Source organism: Piliocolobus tephrosceles, chromosome 2 (genome assembly GCF_002776525.5).
Source record: "Piliocolobus tephrosceles isolate RC106 chromosome 2, ASM277652v3, whole genome shotgun sequence".
In the NCBI taxonomy this organism is placed as follows: Eukaryota; Metazoa; Chordata; class Mammalia; order Primates; family Cercopithecidae; genus Piliocolobus; species Piliocolobus tephrosceles.
Window position 1 is genome coordinate 184,980,589 of NC_045435.1, and position 12,681 is coordinate 184,993,269.

Below are 12,681 nucleotides of genomic sequence, written 5' to 3' on the forward strand. Positions count from 1 at the left end.
TTTCCTGTGGAATCTTTTCATGACCTCAGTATTCCTGGAACTTTGAACAACATTTTTTGAAGGGTGCATATGAGTTATTTTTCTTTTAAAAGAATGGAATTCAACCAATCTAGTTTGCCAGCGCACCTCCGTTCCTCCAGCCGTCAAACAGATACAATCTGATTTGGCCAGAGTCTGCTGAATGAAGTAGAGAATTTAGGATAGAAAATTGAAATTCAATTATACACATAACAGCATTTTGTTTTCTGTGCTCTCCTTTCTTCCAGCAATCCACCTACTTGTGCAGTTCATACTTTATTTTATACCAACTCTGTATGTAGAACACACTTGCTTAGGTTTCAGAATGTGTTCATTAAGATTCTATTTCATTTTTTTTAGCACTGTTGCTATGTCGAATTGAATCCTAGGTTTATTCTCATATGCTTCCTTTCAAATTCTATCTGCATTTCTGAAGGAGAAATGATACTCTCAACTTAGAGATAACCAAAATTAAAAAACCTTAGAAAGATAAATTATGACTTGCCATAGGCTGCAAAGCCATTAAATGACAGATCAGGATTCACTAAATAGAAATTAATAGATCATCATTAATTTAATATGTATTTATTTATTACTGTCTGCTGGGTATTGTGAGGAGTATGAGAGAATAAGATGTAGCATTGGCCTCAAGGGGCTCCCCGTCTAGGGAGGGGGATACACACTTACATAGAGACAGTATCATGTGGTACATTTCCTAATAGGAATGCTGACCAGAGATTCTGTGTGTACAAGTGTTTGTTTTCAGAGATATACTGCTCTCCATGTCTTCTACATTTTTGACAAGAGTGGTAGTGATGCTGAAAATCACAAATATCCAATAAATCAAGCCGTCATAAAGAATATTAATGATAGGAGTGTAGGCCTCAGGCTGAAGCTTTATTATAGCTACTGGGAGGCATGCAGAAGCCATCGAGGAATGGAGGGTAGGCTGCTCCTGCTTCTGCTCCCTTGGCTGGATGTGTATTAGAGGGAGTTGGCAGAAAAATGCAGGACTTCTTGAGGGAGAGGACAGGAGGTAAAGGTGTGTCACTGTAGAACAAGAAAGGCCCCACCCACAAACCCAATTGTCTGCCTCTGACAGGTTGAGTTCCACCCTGTAAACATCCTCAGTCCTTTCATTTGACTATTTGAGGGTGAGAACGTAACTCTCAGCCTACTTGGTGAAGGGAGACTCAGACTGAGTGGGGTCACAGCACAGGCCGCTGCCTTGCCTGGCTTTATCTGAGCCAATCACACCTCTCCTAGCCACGATCTGTGGTCTAGCCCCCTTTGTCCAGGAAGAGAAAGAAGAGCCTCGAGGACCGGCCTAGTCAGGTAAGATCAAGTGGCTTGTCACTGGTTCTGCAGAGATGGCTTGTTTCTCTATGAACCAGTTGCTCCTGTCCCCTAAGCTGAGTTTCTGGTCACCTCCCCCACTGACTTGCAGTTTGGTTTAGGTTTGTAGTTTTGCATTACCATGTGAAATTCCCCTATTCTTCCTTACTGTCCAGGGTTGATGAGGTTTGTAGACTAGCATTTTTTAGCCTATAAAGCCACTTGACATACTTATCTATATATTGATTTTGATCTTAACTGCCCTATAGTGCAGTAGGATGGGTATAATTTTCTCCATTTGGTGGCTTAGTGAACTGAGGCTTGGTCAATGGAAGTGATTTGTTCCAATTGGATCAGCAGGCTAAGGCCAAGATTAGATTTGATTCCTTCTTCCCTCTTCCTCTATTATAGAACCCAGCAGGTCATACCTTACCCCCTAAAGCCAAAAGAAGTGAAAAGCCTTTCTGAACTGTTAAATGGCAAACAAAAGGTGATTATTTCTTTGCAGGCAGTTTGAGAGGGTTATTTTTGAATTCATTTGAGGGAAATTTTATAATGATCTATAGGTCCCATCAAACAGTGCTGTTTTTAGAGAACAAATGAGGGCATGTATGTAAAGGGGAGTTGTAAACTGAAAGGTGATAGGTAAATGAGACAGTGATGACTACTTGGCGCCTGAGACATCCTCCAGATCTCTGTATAAGCAGGTTTTAATTTGGGGCTAAATGACACTCTCTAAATGTCAGAGGCAGCGTAGTGAGGCACAGATCATACAGGCCCTGGGGAAGTGTTTTAACTTTTCAGTCACACTGTGGTTTGTAGAAAAGCAAATCTCGATGGGGGAAAACACCCCCAAATCCTCTCAAATTGACTCGTGCAATTTCCTCTCTTGTGACAGCTATCATCATATCTCATTGTTCTACAGTTTTAAGGAAATCTCATCTTCAGTCATTATGTAGTTTACTTTTTGAGATGCTAATTTTAGCTATCATTTTTCTCTTCATGCTCAAAGGTTATATCATTCTTAGTTGTGGAAGGAAATGTTTCCTCTGTGTGTGCGTATGTGTGTGTGTGTGTGTGTGTGTGTGTGTCTGTTTGAGTTTATTATGACAGTGCCAATATTCATCCCTTGGGACCACCACAAATGCAGTGGGTTGTAATGCTACATAATCTTTGGCAGACTTCTATATATTCATTTTTTTTTTTTTTTTTGAGACATAGCCTTGCTCTGTCGCCCAGGCTGGAGTGTAGTGGCGGGATCTTGGCTCACTGCAGCCTCCACCTCCCAAGTTCAAGTGATTCTCCTGCCTCAGCCTCCTGAGTAGCTGGGATTACAGGCACGTGCCACCACGTCTGGCTAATTCTTGTATTTTTAGTAGAGATGGGGTTTTACCATGTTGGTCAGGCTGGAACTTTTACATATTCTTAGTGTCTTTCTGGCTGTAAGGATCCTGAAGAAATCATTTAATTGGTTACCTTATTCAAAACAGAGAAACTGAGGCCCAGAAAGATGAAGTGATATGCACAAGTCACACAGCCAGTATCATTGGAGCTGTAAGTCACATATGGGTCTCTTACTCTTTCATTGCCCACAATGTGTAGTGAATGGTGCTGGGTATCCCAAGCAGAAGCATTAGCCAGGTCATTTTGGAAACTGTAACCAGATGGCCTTTAAGATTTCTTCCAATTAAGAGTTTTACGGCACTTTGGCCTTTGCTTAGCATCTACTGGAGATGGTATCATGCCCTTTAGAGTAGGGATATTTCTCAGAGAAACTTCTGTCTTTATTGACTTGGTTCTTCTGGAATATTCGTTTCAGCCAAATGTTGGAGCTGCTTCTTAGGTATAAGATGGGGAGATGGGCAAGAAGTGGTGGCATCTTCATTTTCTTCAGCCTGTCTGGATTTTGATATTTTCTGGGATCTTTCTAAATAAGTGTCACTCAGTTCAATACTTTTAAAACTTGAAGTGATAGTTGATGTTTTACTCAACATTGTGTCATCCAACGGCAGCGTCCAGTCCGAGAATCCGTTTACTCCAGAGGTTACAGAGCAGCAGCCACAGGTGAATCCAGCATGCAGATGTGCTTTGTTTGTGCTGCCATGTTAAACAAGATAAAACTAGTTCCAAACTATTTGGTATCTAATGTCCTGTAAAAAATCCAGATATCTTGTTTTCAGGAAGATCAAGAGATTTGATAATGATGGAGCCACATCCCCACATGGGTAACACCAGTGCTGGGGCTGGGCAGCATCTTCTTCCTGTAGATAGAACATATTTTCCCCCATCCTCCACAGCTCCCATTGTACGTGATTTAGGCTACCAAGTGTTTGAATTTTCTACTTCTCACCTCTTGCAATCTCTTAGGTATTAGGATTCCTTTCAATCATTCTCTTTCAAGGGAAACCTAGTTCTACATAATGACAGACCAGGCTACCAGGGCACCGGGGACGAGATGAAGTTAATTATTTGTCCCTAACCTCTCTCTATGTAAGAGGGAGAGGATATATGATGACTTCAGTAGAACATACCGTTGACTCTGATACCTACCCAGGATATTTTCTTTAGCTAGCTATCAAAACTCAGTGACTTGAATGTTAAAGTATTAAGCAAGATGACACTGCTGCAGCATAATATTTAGGTGCCTACAAAAGAATAGGGAGGACAGTTGATACTTGCAGGGTAATCCTCTTTACTCAATGGATCAATGGCATAAAAACAAGAAGAGAAATTATTATGTGTGATAGCACATGGATAGCAATATAATGCCCTGTTTCCAAAGAATCCACATTGCTGAAATCTTGGAAACTAGCTTAATGATATGCTTTCTATTATTCACTCACTAATATAATAATCACCTTTTGGTCACCTATGGTGTATACAACCCTAAGCTTAGGGATTTAGGGGTAAAGAGTAGAGACCCTTTCTCAAAGGGGCTTACCATCTAGTTTTGAAAATGTATACACTAATAACTACAACACAAGACAGAATATGATAAATATTTCAAGATGAAGAAGAAAGCAGATGTTGAGGTCTCATGAAGATGAGATTTATGGCAACTAGGTAGGCTGCCATCAGAGATAATTGTAAGGATGAAATGGCACTTGAACTGGGCTTTGGATTGACAGACATGAGAAGAGTTTTCAACAAGAGTTTAAGTAAACTCCCAAGTCAATACTATCTGAAGTATATTTGAAGGGCAGAAAGCATTTACTATGGCTCAATATAGGGCCAGTGGAACTGAAGTGGAATGAAGCTGGAAATCTGGGTCTTCACCAGATACCTGGGTGCTAAGTGGCAGGCTCAGGGCTTCAGATTAGGCACAACATGGTGTCTTTGATGGGCATTACAGCTATTGACCAGACATTAGTTCATGGTTATTAGCTTATTGTTATCCGAGTTCGTAAGTTGGCAGTGACAGAAGGTCTATGTAGGCACACCTTAGCTCTACATTAGGATTTTCAGAAGTAACAGAAAAAATAAGAAGGGGATAGAGACTTATATGAATACAATAGACAGTATCATGCGAAGTGAGTAAGGCAAGGTGGTGCTATACAGTGGAATTAGAAAGATGGATAAAAATATCTTAGAAATACATTAAACAACCTATAAGATTCATTTAAAAATACGGAAAGTATTTCTCTGTCTCAAGAAAGTCTATTCGTCTGGGTTATCTGAATGTTAGAAAAATGATGATGCACAAGTTGAGTTCTTAACTTGTGGGATGTGGGGAGGTTTTTAGTATGTAACCCTTGTCCTTTGGTCTGGGAAGCTGTCACTATAAGGAACAGGCATAGAAGGTTCTTGGATGTCCTGACCCTGGATTCCTTCATAATAAACGTTACTGAAAAAATCATAAATATATGCATACGCCACTGTGTTTCACAGCATTCCTGGTGGGTGAAGGGAAAGCTTTTGTCTTGCAAAGGGCTACACTGGTCACCAGAGCAATATTTAATGTGTACACAACTCCAAACACCAAGGCATTTTATAAATAACCAAACTTTTCTCATTTTCATGTGTATGATTGTGTGCGGGATTGGCTTAGAGTTGTACTTACATCTCAGAGTTCTGTGCCTCAAGAGAGGTGTGTAGGTGATGTGACACAGAGTAAAATGAGATATTTGAACAAGATTCATTCATTTTAAACTATGTATTGAACAATACTTCAATTCAAACATCTATTCAAGTTTCATTCATTCAAAACGATTGAATATCTGTTCTAAATTTTGGAAATAAAATTGTGTCTTTTCTACAACCCCATAAGTAGTTCTGGTAATAGCAGCAGTGAACAAAAATAAAAATCTCTTTATTTAAGGAGCTTACATTTATAGTGAGACAGAAAATAAACAAAACCATTCAGTAAAATATATAATGTATGAGATATGGAGAACAATAGAACAAAGAAAGAGAATAGAAAGTTATGGAGAGCTAGATTTTGGAGAGGGTGCTTAGGGTGGAATGAGGCATTATTTGAGTAAAGAACTTAAGGATATGCAGGAGTCAGTGAGGCACTAATTGGGGAAAGAATGTTCCAGGCAGCTGGAACAGGAAGCGCAAAGACTTTGAAGTAAGAGCTTGCCAGCCTGGCATCTTTGAAAAATAAGGTGTGGAATGAACTGAGTGGAAAGATCTTTGGATTTTAGGGGATGAAGTTAGAAGTTAGATGATGGTGGAGTGAGAACAGGGAGAAGTGATAATGCAGGACCCTATAAGACACAATAAGGACTTTGACTTTCACTCTGATTGAAATAGGAGCCATTTGCAGATTGGAGCAGAGGAATGACATGGTCTGACTTACGTTTCAAAGGCATCCTTCTGTCTGTTGAGAACAGATGAGGTGAAGTGGGGAGAGAGGTGGCAGAAGAAGAGAGATTCTTAGGGAGTTATTGCTGTAAACCAGATGAATGATGTGGAAGCTTGGATGAGGACGTAGTTGGTTGTGTAGGAAAGAGAATGTTTTGACTCTAGTGACTGACATATAGAATGAGGGATAATAAGACAGATAAGTCAAGTATAATACCACAGTTTCACCTGAGCAACAGGTAGAAAAGAGTGGCTTTATTTGAGATGGAGAAGATGGTGAGATGAACAAGTTTTTGAAGGAGTATTAGGAGCTTATTTATGGACAGGTTAAGTTTGAAAGGTTAAGCTGGGAGTAAATGTATAAATCTGGTGTTCAGTGAGGATATCAGAGCCAAAGATAAAATATGGGAATCATATATGTATGTATGTGTATGCATATATATGTATATACATATATACATATACATATATGTCTGTTTATATATGCATATACTTATATATGTATATACATATAGATGGTATTCACAGCAATGAAATCAAATGGGGTAATCAAAGGAGTTAGTATAGATAGAAAAGAGAAGAGGTTTATGGACTGACTTCTGGGATGCTGAATGTTTGAGTTTAGAGAGGTGCAGTGAACCCAGTCAGTGGTGTGCCACATGGGAAGGAGGGTGGCGAGAATGGTCTCATGCCAGCAGAGAGGGGCATTGTATCACTCAAATCGCTTACAATCTCTAGCACAGGGTAACAATGAGAATAATTCGTTTCATTTACATGTTCTGTAGGCAATGCACCCCTTTATTATCAACACGTTAGAACAGAATATTCTTATTACTTCCTCTTTCCTCCACTTCTCTCAGGTTCTATTGGAACCCAGAAAGGAGATGGAGGAGGAGCAGCCAGCATGCTGGGTGGACACTAGGTGAATGTGGTGTGTCCTGGGAGTCAGGCAAATGAGTCTTCCAAGGAGGAGAAAGTGATCAGATGCTGCTGAGAGTGGAGTTGGATGATGCCTGAGAACTGAGCATGCAGCACTGTGCTGGCACAGGCTCAAGACAATGGGAAGAAAGGAATTGGAGATTGTGAATATAGATGTTCCTTTCAAGGAGCTTATTTGTAAAAGAAAACGGAGAAAATGGGCACCAGCTGTGAGGAAAAGAGACGGGCTTTCTATTGAGGTGGAGGAAAGATAATAGAAATATGCTTTTATGGGCCAGGCACACTGGCTAATGCCTTGTAATCCCAGCACTTTGGGAGGCCAAGGCGGGGAGATCTCTTGAGGCCAGGAGTTCCAGACCAGACTGGCCAACATGACAAAACCCCGTCTCTACTGAAAATACAAAAATTAGCCAGGCAGGGTGGCAGGCATCTGTAGTCCCAGCTATTTGCAAGGCTGAGACACTAGAATCACTTGAACCCGGGAGGCAGAAGTTGCAGTGATCTGAGATCGTGCCACTGCACTCCAGCCTGGGCGAAAGAGTGAGACTCCATCTCAAAGAAAAAAAAAAAAAAAGAAATATGCTTCGTAGAGTTTGTAACTTGATTGATGTACGCAGACAGAACATTTTATCTTATCTTTCTACAACCCTGTAAAGTAGTTCTGGTAAGAGTTTTCATTTTTTTCAGGCTCCAGAGGTTGAAGTCAACTGCCCAGAATCAAACAGCAAATTAATAGCAGATGGGATTTAAACCTGGTTTCTAAAAGTTGAGCTCATTGTTCTCTTCACTGCCTTACTCTACTTATAATTTTGGAGATAACTTATAGCTTTAGAACTTTCTATAACAGTTTTACTTAGCCATGGTTTAAGGACATTTTCTAAATTTCAGGAAACTCACACTTCTGAGCGATGTCTCCTAAACTGATGATGATTTTACATCAAAGGGAGGATGTTTGGAGCTCTAAAAAGGAATTAGATCTCAGTGTCTGCATCAACAAAAACTTGCAGTGTTTGGAAAGATTCTCCCAAGTAGTGTCAACATAAGACTTCAGGTTGAACAATCTACATGGCTGGAGGATGGGAACACAGTTTTGAATACCTTTACTCATGGACTGATTCTCACATTAATGTCCACCTCTAGTAGTGCATTTGTGTCAACTTACCAACATCTATGATATATCCTTATGCTGTCTGATGCTTTCCGTCGACTTGAAGGTCGTGCACAGTTAAGATTCTTTCTTTTTACATGGAGCTGCAACCATGCATTTCTGGGTCTCCAATTCTACCTGGTTCTCAATTGGGACATTGCTACTCTTTATCAGCAGGCATACACATATCATTTTGATCCAGAATGGAAAGTTTTGCACACCATTTGTCACTTCCCCAGTGGTGGCTCTCCTCACCCATTGCTGAGATCACCAAAAGGTAACTGCCTAGAGTGACATATAAACCTTGTCTTTCAGCCACAGATTGTACTGAACACTTGGTGTGTCTCTGGTGGTTTGCCTTGTGGAAGAGCTCCTAGATCCATAGGTATCCAGACAGCTCAGTGTGACTTTCTGCAGTTGCACTGAGAGTGCCCCTACTACACGCTATACAGATTATTGCCTAATGCTTTATCTAGACATCTTGTAATCTATTTGTAGATCTGACTCTTTCACAGACAATTACTCCTTAAGGGAAGAAATTGTATTTGCAGGTTGCTTTCTACTCTTCGCCTCTTTCTTTTCCCCAGCACAGTACTTGGCCCAGATAAGTTTCCCCCAAAATGTGTTTGAATTAATCAATTAAATGGAGCACTCTTTTATGCCATTTAGAGTTGCACTAGGGAGGTTAATGTATGTCACCCAGGAAAAGGGGGAATACCCAAGTTCAAGACATTCTTATATGCAGAATTCATTAATTATGCAAATCACATCTACAACTGTATTAGTCCTTTATCACTCTGCTGGTAAAGACACACATGAGACTGGGCAATTTATGAAAGAAAGAGGTTTAGTGAACTTACAGTTCCACGTGGCTGGGAAAGCCTCACAATCATGATGAAAGGCCAGAAGGAGGAAGTCACATCTTACATGGATGGCAACAGGCAAAGAGACAGAGCTTTTGCAGGGGAATTCCTCTTTTTAAAACCACCAGATCTTATTCGCTATAATGAGAACAGCATGGGAAAGACTTGCCCCATGATTCAGTTACTTCCCACTGGGTCCGTCCCATAACACATGGGAATTCAAGATGAGATTTGGGTGGGGACAGAGCCAAACCATATCATTCCACCTCTGGTCCCTCCCAAATCTCATGTTCTCACATTTCAAAACCAATCATGCTTTCCCAACAGTCCCCCAAAGCCTTAACTAATTCCAGTATAAACTCAAAAGTCCACAGTCCAAAGTCTCATCTGAGACAAGGCAAGTCCCTTCCACCTATGAGCCTGTAAAATCAAAAGCAGGTTAGTTACTTCCTAGCTACAATGTGGGTACAGATATTAGGTAAATACAGCCATTCCAAATGGGAGAAATTGGCCAAAGCAAAAGGGCTACAGGCCCCATGCATGTCCAAAATCAAGCAGAGCAGTCAACTCTTAAAGTTCCAAAATGATCTCCTTTGACTTCATGCCTCCCTCCCAGCTGCTTTCACAGACTGACATTGAGTATCTATGACTTTTCCAGGTGCACAGTGCAAACTGTCAGTGCATCTACCATTCTGGGGTCTGGGGGAGTGACCCTCTTCTCACAGCTCCACTAGGCGGTGCCCCAGCAGGGACTCTGTGTGGGGACTCTGACCCCACATTTCCCTTCCACACTGCCCCAGCAGAGTTTCTCCATGAGAGCCCCACCCCTGCAGCAGACTTCTGCCTGGACATGTAGGCATTTCCATACATCTTCTGAAATCTAGGCAGAGGTTCCCAAACCCCAGTTCTTGACTTCTGAGTACTGGCAGCCTCAACTCCAAGTAGAAGCTGCCAAGGCTTGAGGCTTGCACCCTCTGAAGCCATGGCCTGAGCTCTATGTTGGCCCCTTTCAGCCATGGCCAGAGTGGCTGGGACACAGGGCACAAAGGCTCTAGGCTGCACACAGGATGGGGACCCTGGGCCACAGGGTCCTCTTAGGCCTCCCAATCTGTGATGCGAGGGGCTGCTGTGAAGACCTCTGACATGCCCTGGAGACATTTTTCCCATTTTCTTGGGGATTAACTTGTGACTTCTTGTTACTTATCCAAATTTCTGTAGCCAGCTTGAAAAATCCTCAGAAAATGGGATTTTCTCTTCTATTGCAGTCAGGCTGCAAATTTCTCAAACTTTTATGCTCTGCTTCCCTTATAAAACTGAATGCCTTTAACAGCACGCAAGTCATCTCTTGAATGCTTTGCTGCTTAGAAATTTCTTCTGCCAGATACCCTAAATCATCTCTCTCAAGTTGAAAGCTCCACAAATCTCTAGGGCAGGGGCAAAATGCAACCAGTCTCTTTGCTAAAACATAACAACAGTCACCTTTGCTCTAGTTCCCCACAAGTTCCTCATCTCCATCTGAGACCACCTCAGCCTGGACCTTATTGTTTATATTATTATCAGCATTTTAGTCATGACCATTCAACAAGTCTCTAGGGAGTCTCAAACTTTCCCACATTTTCCTGTCTTCTTTTGAGCCCTCTAAACTGTTCCAATCTCTGCCTGTTACCCAGTTCCGAAGTTGCTTCCACATGTTTGGGTATCTTTTCAACAGCACCCCACTCTACTGGTACCAATTTACTGTATTCATCCATTTTCACACTGCTGATAAAGACACGCCTGAGACTGGGCAATTTACGAAAGAAAGAGTTTTAATAGACTTAGAGTTCCATGTGGCTAGGTAAGCTTCACAATCATGTTAGAAGGCAAGGAGGAGCAAGTCATGTCTTACATGGATGGCAGCAGACAAAGAGAGAGAACTTGTGCAGGGGAACTCCTCTTTTTAAAACCATCAGATCTCCTGAGACTTAATCACTATCGTGAGAAATACTTGCCCCCATGATTCAATTACCTCCCACTGGGTTCCTCCCACAACACATGGGAATTCAAGATGAGATTTGAGTGGAGACACAGTCAAGCCATGTCAACAACTTTGGAAGCCAACTAGTGTGGTTTATTTTACTCTTTAGTTAGGAATTCAAAAGTTGCATAATTAGTGTGTCCATTTTGAAAATTTTGTATCATTATTCTTACCTATTAATCCTCAATAATATCTGTAATGAAGACCTCTTGCTGAGCAGTAAGACGAAGATGAAACTAATATAAATGTCTGCTTATACATGCACACCCCAACTTTCCAGTCTCACAACTTAAAAAAAGTAGTCCACATTAAAACAAATATCTGACTAACATGTTTTAAACAGTTATATAGGATTAAATTATAAAGTCCTCTGCTAACCTGTGAGAAAATGGACCTTCAGGTATTCTACTGAAACTTAAATTGGTATAACATTAGGGTGGGGGAGGAATTTGGCCATACATACCAAGATTCATAAATCTACATACTCTTTGATCCAGCATTCCCACTTTTGGAAATTTATACTGAAAAAGAAATGAAGGCTTATAAAAAGTTTTACCTACAAGAACCCTCAGTGTGTCATCATTATAAAAGCAAGTAAAAAGGAAGCAATGTGAATAATTAACAATATAAATTAAATAATAGAACCTTATACAGCAACTATTATGTCATTATAGGAATTTATTTATTTATTTCCAGATTTTATTGAGGTATAATTGACAAATAATAATTATATATATTTATGGTGTTCAATGTGATGTTTTGACATATGTATACGTTACAAAATGATTACCGCAATCAAGCTAATTAACATGCCCCTCACCTCACTTAGTTATAATTGTTTTGTGTGTGGTGAGAACATGTAAGATCTATTCTTTTAGCAATTTTCAAGTATAAGAAAATTATTAACTAAGTAGAGTGGCAACTACTACTACTACTAGTGGAAAACAGGCTTGGAAACGGAGTGACTTTTGGTGAACTTTGAGCTCTATTAGTTACTAACTGTGTGACCCTGGACAAGCTCCTTAATCTTCTGAGCTTTGGTCTCTTAATCTGTAAAATGAGGATAATTATAGTACCTGTACCATTGGGCTATGATGAGTTTGAAATGAGACAATGCAGATAAAACTATGCATGGCACATGTAAGTGCTTTGTAAGCGTTGCCACCGTTGTCGATATTGGTATCCTTGCATATATCAAGTGTAAAAGGCAGTTTGTGAAACAACACTGACAGCATAACTCCTTTGTTTAAGTAGAAAAATGATATTATGAACAGATAAATATAGAAAAAGTCTTCAAGTATATACACAAAAATTATTTACTTTCATTTTCCCTGCATAGTGGGCTTAAGGGAAGATTTCTTTTTCCTTCTTTTGCTCTTATGTATGGTCTACAAGATAATAAGAAAAATTAAATGAGGCCAAATAATTATTAAGATCAATCTCTCTAAAGCAACATTTAGCAAAGCAGTAGCTCTTTGCCTGTGTTATCACTGTTGTCCTCACTAAAATCTTCCCATACTGTCATCGTCAAGGCCACGTATCTTGCAGTTGGCAAC

The 12,681-nt window shown here is 40.4% G+C and overlaps 1 protein-coding gene across 1 annotated transcript in view; it reads left to right on the top strand.

Annotated features, from left to right (window-relative positions):
- Positions 1 to 1,185: 1,185 nt before the first annotated feature.
- TPRG1 (tumor protein p63 regulated 1) overlaps positions 1,186 to 12,681 on the top strand; it is a 147,140-nt gene continuing 135,644 nt past the window's right edge. The window contains exon 1 of the mRNA XM_023214734.1: positions 1,186 to 1,353. The gene's annotated coding sequence lies outside the window, so the exon portion shown is untranslated. The remainder of the gene's footprint in view (positions 1,354 to 12,681) is intronic.